Raw genomic sequence first — 9,875 nt, 5'->3', positions numbered from 1 at the left:
AAGGGGGGTTTTTGTGAGGGGGGGGAGTTGGTTTTGGGTTTTGTTTTTAGTTTTTTTAAGGAAAAAAAGCTTACACAATTTTTTTTCCTTTTAAGAGCAGTTTTCCCTCTCTGTTAAAAGCATTTATCTATTCCCTCCCCGTCCTTCCATATATGTATACATTTATCTATTCTACTCAAGAACCTGGCCCCACTTTTTCTTAGGTTGATACATTTTACTGATACCATTCATCTTTTCCCAGAATAACAATGCATTTGCCCATAATATAATGTTACTTCGTGCTGCTGAAACCAACTTCATCTATTTGTATGAAATCTCCACGCTCCAAGGCATAAATCCCCTATTAGGCAGCCTTCTACTTCTGCAATACTTCGCTAAATGCCGAGTCATTTATATCAGAATAAAATCAAAAGTCCTACAGCATGATGGGATTTTAATTTTTTTTTTTTTAAACTATGCTATTCACTAATCTCATGAATCAGAGGATCGTTCCTATTAACACACCAGTGTTTTGGGGAATTCTTCTTGTATTAAGTGTGCTTTGGAACCCCAGAGGAGAGGTATCAAATAAAGCCACCCCTAAACTACATGCTGTCAACAGCTCCAGGTAAGAAGTCCTGGATTTCTTCAGACTGGCAGAAGCCTGTAGGACTTCTAAAATTTCTGTAGGAACAAAAGACGCATATTTGAACATTGCAGAGGTAATGTCCTTGTCATGCTCCACATTGCTATGCTTTCCAGTGTCAAGAAAAAAAAAAGGGGGGGGGGAATATTGTAATTGTTCTGCTGGCAAAGGGGCAAGCAGAAAGTAAACACAAAAAAAGAGTGCATTCAAAACAGAACCTCACAAAAGTCAAAAACTCCTCTTTATAGTCTCCGCCATCTAAATCTACAGCTTATCTCAAAATGGTGCGCGTGCACACACACACACAAAAGAACAAAAGGAATTTTATTTGGTCTAGCTGGTTTATTTTAAGAGCATGCACAGGCAGGAACCAGCAGAAAACAGAAAGAATACTTTAAGCAATAAAAAATATAATACAATACATATTTTGACAGAAACCTTTGATGCACCCAAAGTAAAATATATATAGATAGTAAAATAAAAACAATGTGAATATAATGCAATGCTTTCAAAGCTGAACTCCAAATTCAGACAAAATAACACCCAAAAGCACGCAAATTAAACAGCTAAACTCTACAGATGAAAGCTTTCAAGCAATCAAGTAAGTGGGCATACAAGCCATATAATTTTGTAGAAAATAAATTGGATGTTTTGGTTTACAAATCAAAAAGAACAAAATAGGAAGCTAAACAAATCACTTGCATAACTATTGCGTTCAGGAATGAGTATGGAACTACTATTGGAAAAGAGATGGGGTTGGACTGATGCACTGCACCAGTGTAATAAAACTCTTCTCTACTTGCACAGCTCTCTTCAGTGGTTAGTCAGGGATTATTTTGGTGGCATTATACTGTCTAACCACATTTCTAGGAATCATAGTCTTACTTCTCCCCCCTGCAGTAAGATAGTTTTGTTATGAAGAGGTTGATGACGTTTGAACTTCAGCCTAGAGCCAACTCCAGGCACTGCTTTGGTGTCCTTGTAAACAACGTATGTACTGCCACAAGTTATAATACTGTTAGAAGTCTTGAGAAATATGACTACATATTTACCTATGAGAAGGTTTTAAAGAAAGAAACAGGAAAAAAAAGTATCTGCAACAGCATATATCACTGCAGATTTAAGGTCTGCTTCATTTTTACCATGGAACAGGAACAATTTTAAGAAAAAACAAAAGAAAACGAAATGGGGAGGCCAATCCTTGACTGCTCGGCACATGAGGACCAGGAACTGGAGGGTAAGGAGAATGGGAAAGATGCATTTATTCTGAGAAAGTTGACGAAAGTACTATGCCACTTCTTAGTTCAATCCAAGTGCTCTACAGTACGTCAGTCAAATATCCAGAGGCTAACTTCTCAACATCCACTACCTACATGGACAGTTTCTTCTGTATAGAGCCCAGATAGACGTACTAATCTCACAGAACAGACACACCTTCAGAGACCTCCCTCTCCTTCACCTCAATGGGTAAAATAGGAGAGTTGCTGTAAGTACACAAACACTGACCTACAGAGTAGCCAAAGGGGCCTCTCTATTGTTAAAACATGTGCACTGTTTATTTCTCAACGGTAGAGTTTCATTTTATGAAAACTGGATCTTATTTTCTTTGGTTAACAACAAGGACTATAAACTGCTCCGACCACCAAGATTTAATCAAATTTATACAATGCACAAGAACAAATCACAACCTGCTGTATATTCTGGCTATTATGTTCTGCATACTCTCAAAGTAATACAAAATACTGCAGAGCACCCAAATGTTTGCCTACTGCTAAAAAGCATTCTTAAGACTATCTCAAATCTGAAGTGCTTCAGCGGGCTCTGGTAATCACCCTTGTCTCATCAAAAGCAACAGCCATTCCTCCTCCTTCGCCCTGCGTCTCATGAAGATTTTCTAAAATATAACATGTAAAGAAGATTTAGCTTAATGAGATCTCAGTAACACCTCTAATTTCCACTGCTTTCAGAGTAGAGTTAACACTTCCTTCTCTGTTATCAGATGCCTACTATACAGCTCCAAAAATCCAACACAACAGATTTCTTAAAATCGCAACACACAGCAATATATGCCACCTATGGTAAGAGATCAATAAAATATCCTTGTTTACAACTCTTCAGTAAGCTTGATGGCCCTAATTAAAAGGGTGCTGTGTTTTCTCTGAACATACAAAATCAGATCAATAAGATCAACAGAGCACCAAATGTCAGTAAAATGCCTTTTCCAGTAGGATACAAGTAGGGCACTGGAAAAGGCAGACACATGCAAATTCATGACAGCATTACAGCAGATTGCTGACTAAGAGTTTTAGGACTGGTCTGAAGGCTGGACTGTTACGTGGGGAAGAATGATGTCATTAAGATGGATCTTCTGCATTTTGTCATTTTGGGTTTTTTTAAGCTTTTTTCCCCCAGAAGAATCAAGCCTTGCAGACTATCCTGACAAGGTAACTGAGTTACTCCATTCTTTTTCTCTAGAAAGCCTGGCATAGCTGTTCAATGGTGGCCATAGGTTAATGCAGCACAGAAAGTACGTACAGAGCCATATATATGGTTTTGGCTGGGACAGAGTTAAATTTCTTCAGAGTAGCTTGCATGGTGCTATGTTTTAGATTTGTGCTGAAAACAGTGATGATAACACAGGGATGTTTTAGTTACTGCTGAGCAGTGCTTACACAGAGTCAAGGCCTTTTCTGCTTCTCACACCACCCCACCAGCGAGTAGGCTGGGGGTGCACAAAAAGCTGGGAGGGGACACAGCTGGGACAGCTGACCCCAACTGACCAAAGGGGTATTCCACACTATATGATGTCATGCTCAGCAATAAAACCTGGGGAAAGAAGGAAGGGGGAACGTTCAAAGTGATGGCATTTGTCTTCCCAAGTAACCGTTACGCATGAGAGAGTCCTGCTTTCCTGGAGATGGCTGAACACCTGCCTGCCAGTGGGAAGTGGTGAATGAATTCCTTGTTTTGCTTTACTTATTAAACTGTCTTTATCTCAATCCACGAGTTTTCTCACTTTTACTCTTCCGATTCTCTCCCCCATCCTGCTGGGGGGGAGTGAGCGAGCAGTTGTGTGGTGCTTAGTTGCCAGCTGGGGTTAAACCACAAGGAGACATTTCAATTCTTGGCTTAGTTTTCAGAAGAGATCTGCTGACTGATACATTAGAGCAAGCAAAGGCTTACATTCAGTCTTATCTCATCAGGTAAGTAAAGATCATTATTCTAGAAGATTGTGATGTTATACTACACGTCCTTAGGAGGCATCATGCTGTTTAAGAAAAGCAAAAGGTAGCTTATAATTATTAAATGTGAGTATAGTGGATCATGCAACACCCTAGCAAATCTATTTTGAGCTCACTGACTGAGCAAGCACTAATGAAGAGGAGCCGCTCAGAGTTTTCAAGTGTCTGAAATAAGGGGTAGGTTGGGGTTTTTTACCATTTCAAAGGCAAAAAAAAATATCCAAACATGAGATGAGAACAGTAGAAGCTCAGATTTTCCTCCCTGTTAAAAGATTTCCTATTGTACTCATCTGTTTTTGGAACTTACCACTATAATGGAAGATCAGAGACTTCCTAGAATGATAACTAATTATTTTACTTAATGTTTGTCTTCAAAAAAATCTTAATAGTGGAATTCACCTGTCCGTCCTAACTGGATTTTGGTCATCAAGCAGGAAAGTGTCGCTTTTAAGTTGTTCTAAGATGGGACATAAATAGCTAAATCTATCAAAAAGTAGAACAATTGTACAATTTTCCAGTTAAAAACATCCTACTGACCTTTGCATGCAGATTTCCAAATGTTTCCAAAGACATTACCAATGCAGAAGTGTTTGCCAGCACAGACACCACTGCAAGCTCCGGGCTATGCTCTGAATGCATCTGTTTCCCAATTCTTAATTTTTATACAAGCCCCGTTTCCGTAACACCCATGCACCCAAAATGAACCTTTTAACCTAACAACATGCTTCTGAGGTGGGGAATTATTATCTCATATTACAGATGAGGGAATCAAGACCTGGACTGTGAAACTTGCTCTAGATTATTCAAGAATCCTGTGGATTTGGAGACCTATGCTGTGCTCCCCCAAGGTCTGATGCTCTAACAGAGCCATGGCTCCACTTACAGCATCTCCAATGTTGGAAAGCATGTAATGCGCAACTGATAAACGTCTAGGAGATTTAAACAGCTTAGGTGCATTGCTGAAGTTACATAATTTTCCCTTGAAATTCCCAAATATATCTGAAAGAATTAAAATTTTAAAAAGCAAACTGAGGCACAGTGTACAACAGAAAAAGCTGTAGGAAATTACACTACATATTGTCTATAATACCTAAGTCTCTGAATAACATTTTAGTATCTCATGTTTAAGCATTAAAGCAACGGCTTTAAAAGTGTATTTCTGACTAGCTCGTAAGTTTAAGTATTCCTTCATCTTTCATAGTATGTTATTTAAATAAAACCCATACTTTCAACTCCTCTGCATACATTTATCAAAATTTCAGCAAGTTGATACTTCTTCATAGTTTATACAAAAGCTAAAGGTTCTGCCGCTGTTTGCACAGCTCATCATTAGCTGAGGTTTTCATGACAAATTGTTATTTTCCACCTCCTCACATCTCAGTGACATCTCACTGCCTAAGACACAGAAGGAGTACAGCACAACAAAACACACAGCCACCATTCTAGTCAGAGAGAGACACTGCAGAATAGCCTGTGGATTCCAGTGCATTAAACAAGATTATCTAAGACAAACTCAATTAATGTGCCATACATACAGACAAGCTGAAACAGATTTTCAGCGTGGTCACTTGTAAAATCTCAAAAATTTTTGCATCATCTGTTTTTTTGATTGTGTACAATTTCATGCTGCAGTGACTACAGAATATCACAATCTAAGTTAGGACTCCAGCTTACACAGCACTTTCTGTTAATCACAGTAAACAGTAAACAGTAATCCTCATATGGCTGTCACTATGTAAAAGTATAAGGATAACTTATACAAATAAGTATAACTTATTTGCTGTTTATTTTGAAAGTCACCTCCCACGATCAATGTTCTGCAACGGGAGGATCCAGGTTCCAGTCAAGGACACAAAGGCTTCAGACTATATATGGTTTCCAACAACAGGAGGGAGGAAGAAAAGGGGGAAGCGGAGAAGGGGTCATAGGACAGGAAGAGTAACAAAAAGGTTGGGCTTTACTAGTATAAATACAGATGTCTCCTGCCACTCTGGATGCCTCAGGGAGCTGAGATTTGTACAGGGCTAGCAGATTTGACAGAGGGCATACAGGAGAGCCATATGTTCCGAAGGGGCAGCTAGATGCCACACACCATACTCCAGCGTGTTTAAAGCAGTACTAGTTTCCTAAGCAAAAGCAAGTGAATTCCACCCATAGTGCAGTAAAGGGAAAAGAAATGTGGCGGAGGGGAGGGCTACAAATAGCAACAGGGCCCCAGGGTATCCTGCAATAAAACACAGAGACACCAACTTATGCCAGAGGGGAGAGGATGCTGTCACCAGAAGAAGGTTAGTCAGAGTCACAAATTTTAAATCATTGTTTTAACTGTAATCATTGTTTTAACTGCTTATGCCAGAAGCCCAGAATATTCTATGGCAAGTGACAGACTAATTGAGACTTCAAGCTTGATTTCACACTGTGTTACAAGTTTATTTGCAGGATTGCCCCAGAAATACTGCAATTTGTATTTTAAGCTTGAAGAGCTCCACACAAGAAAGGCTGTGATTTCCCATTACACCCTGCACTAACAATGTTACCTAACCACGAAGACATCACAAATACTTAAACCAAAGCAAACTAGCAATGAGACTCAAAGAGCATTATTCAATGCTCACAGTTCAACTTTAAGAAACAAATGCATAAAGAAACACAACTTTTTCCAACAGATTTGCTTCTCATATTTAGTCAGTCTACCAACCCCACTACCTGAGCAGGTTTTCCACTTTTTTTCCTCCTGATAGACTGCAGAGGAAACAAAGCTCTGTAAAAGCTTTTTCATTAACAGAACTGTTTCGCAGATATGACTTCATCAGTCCCACCTAAAAGCAAAAGAACTAATTGCTTGCTGGAAGACTACACTTCAAAAGCAAGCCTGGCACAAGTAAACAGCACAGTGATTTAGTCATATCTTTGTTACATTTTAAAGCATTGCTGACTTTTTAGGTTTAGAATAGTAACACAGGACTAGTTTTAAGTATCTTGCCATTACCTTCCATCTCAAATGTCTTCCTTACAATTGCTAAAATAACCCACATTTTGAAAAGCCCTCAGATCCCTATGGAGCCAAAAAAGTTTATTTATAGTGGATCAAAAGCTTTATTAGCCTAATTTGGGCGGGTTCTTTTAGTTCATTATACCCACGAGGAACGAAGCAGAGTAATACAACGTTCAGTTCAAGGCTTCTGTCCTGACACACAAAACCTCTGGGAAGGCTCAGGTTATCTGAAGCATTGACTTGCTTCTGTGAGAGGGGGACTGCCCGGCCACATAACAGTGTGACAGGCAACAGTCAAGCAGAAGAGGGAGAAGCAGGAACCCAAGGGGCAGACATTCCCTGCGCGTTACCTTCAATTCAAGATCTAACTTCAAAAAACATTCCAGTTAACTAGGGACTCAATACATTTGAGTCGACTCAGCCTTTTTAGGTTCAATATTGTAATCAAGACCCAAAAAAAGAAACACATATTAAAAGACACGGAAACAAAAACTGCTCAAAGGATTATGTGCAATTTAAAAAAAAAAAAAAAGGCACCTGGACACTGATGACAGATGAAAACTACAGTAAACTTGTTGATTCTCCACTTTAAAAAAAAGTTTCTGTGTATATTAAATATTCCCTTTTGCATTTCATATGAATCCCCTCATACATCCTCCTGTGATTTTATTCTAATTTCACCATTTGTAAAGTGAAGTTCGATGTACTTTACAAGATTATGACCATCAACTAAAGCAAAGGAAAAAAATGCTAGCTATTAAACTCTTAACTGTCACTTTTAGCCTCTGGTCACTATACGGAAAGGATTAAAATACATTTTTTCTATTTTTGATGTATTCCACTTCATTTCTTTATTCTGAAAAGCCACTCCATCGTACTGTAGAGAAGGGGAAGGAAAGAGGGAAAAATACAGCAAGAAACCCACAGAGAAAAAAACATGAAAGTGAAATTGCAAGGTAAAAATATTAAGAAACTTCAGAACTAGTTACAGTTCTTTAATTTTACTTCTAGCAGAGAAGAGGGATGGAAACATTTATTCCCCTGAAATAAGCAAAAATGTAAATGTGTTCAGTGTACAAACAAAAAAATGAATCATCTCTTTTGTTTATGTATGTACAATGAAATGTGTATCTATCATGCTACTATAATAAAACCATTTTGCAATTTAATTCCAATTTGTATAGAAGCTGAACCAGACAAACCATTTGTATCTCTAAGAGTAAACTTTATGATGTAATGAATATTTGCTAGCCATAATCCATATGAAGACATTATAATTACTGCACTGCAGGATTAACAACATGAAGAGTAATACAATTCTGCTTTCAAGTACTTGAAATGTATTTTTTCAGGTTAAAGTATTTCAGTAATTTATATTGCAATAGCATTTAGTAAAATTTGATTGCCATTTACCCAAAAAAGACTGCTCTCCGTCAGAGACTTTAATTACTACACTGTATTTCTCATCTTATACTTTTTTGCCTTACATTTTTTGTAATTGTAAATATGAATTTACGTATAATGAAGAATAACATTTTCAATCTGTTCATAATTTTTTATAAAATTTCAGCTTGCTTTCGGAGCTTCTCAGTAGGGTCCTCAAATATGGGGTTTTTTTGGGTTTTTTGTTGTTTTTTGTGGGTTTTTTGTGGGGTTTTTTTGGTTTTTTTTTTTTTTTTTTTTACACAGCAGCTAACAACTTCATGCCTATAAATAATTCTTTGCAGAGTTGGGTATCCTCCACCTCCTTTCCCTTGCAAGTGAAGGTAATCAATTTTTTCCACAAATGAACTCAACAATAGCTGAATTAATCCAGTTTGAGGTTAATTGTTACAGGCTTGAGGGCAATAGTCAAGGTCCAGAATAAAATATTTAACACTTGAGTATTCTTCTCATTTTCAACTACGACATCACGTATGAAAGAGCCTCCAAAATATAAACCACAACTAATTACAACATTCTGAATTATTATTTTGTCACATGTAAGACCCATGGGACTACTCTACTTCAGCCATCCAGTTAAACTGGGAGAAGACATCACCAGAAGTAAAACACAGGGTTTCAGTTCAGACTTCTTTCAAAATAGAATCAGTAAAGCATACCATTGGACTATACACAATCTAAAAATCACTTGTTCACAAATCAAGAGGTAACAGCAGTAGCAAATATGTCTTTTTTTGAAAGAATCAAATTTAGTTTTTATTTAATCAATCATGATGCAGTTCCCCTGGTAAAGCATGATAAAGATAACTTTGTTTCAGAATACAAGCTGTACATTTAAAATTAAACCCTTATGTCAGATCGAGAAACTTCTTCATGTTTACCTTAGTAACTACCCTACCTATGTAACATTTTCCCTATTTAACTAGTCCACTCCAAATTTTCTATTTATAACCCTCAAATGGATGCACCACAATCCCTTGATACAGCTATTTCCAGCAGACATCTTTAAACAGTCACAACAGATTCTATTTTGAATTATCATTTTCTGCTATGGAATTCTGCTATCACAGTCTAAAGAGTAGCAGACATGTAAATGTGTCCCAGTGAAAAAATGCAAGTGTCCATTTCTGACTTTAGAATTTTATCAGTAATTTCATTTCTATAGCTCCTGCAATATTATTAGACTCAATGGGGCCAGACACAACTACTGCTAGCTTACTCTCAGAAATTACTTTTTATTCCAAATTTTAAAAACAGATGCTCACTACTGATTTTTTGAATGTACTATTTTATTAAGACATGAAAAAGACACTGAGGATATCATAAAACGGCAACAAAGCTCTGAAATATTAAGAGAGTACTCAACTGTCATAAAGCAAAAAAGCCCACCAAAACCTTCAGCAGCATTTAAATTAAGTGAAGAAATGTTATATTTATCTGGCAAAATGGCAATATCTTTTTGGCAATATAATAGCTTTTACTCTCTGCCAAATATTTTAAATGGCAGATTTAAAAAAAAAAAAGGGGGGGGGGGGGAATGTAATTATGCCATTCACTAAGCCAGAAAACG

General features: G+C 37.4%; 1 protein-coding gene across 1 annotated transcript in view; it reads right to left on the bottom strand.

The window, feature by feature from the left end:
• Positions 1-9,875, bottom strand: part of NUBPL (nucleotide binding protein like) — a 93,234-nt gene that overhangs the window by 57,048 nt on the left and 26,311 nt on the right. The window lies entirely within an intron of this gene.

The sequence above is a fragment of the Aptenodytes forsteri genome, unplaced genomic scaffold (genome assembly GCF_000699145.1).
Source record: "Aptenodytes forsteri isolate BGI_AS27 unplaced genomic scaffold, ASM69914v1 Scaffold108, whole genome shotgun sequence".
Lineage (NCBI taxonomy): Eukaryota > Metazoa > Chordata > Aves > Sphenisciformes > Spheniscidae > Aptenodytes > Aptenodytes forsteri.
This window is presented reverse-complemented; position numbering and strand designations above follow the sequence as displayed.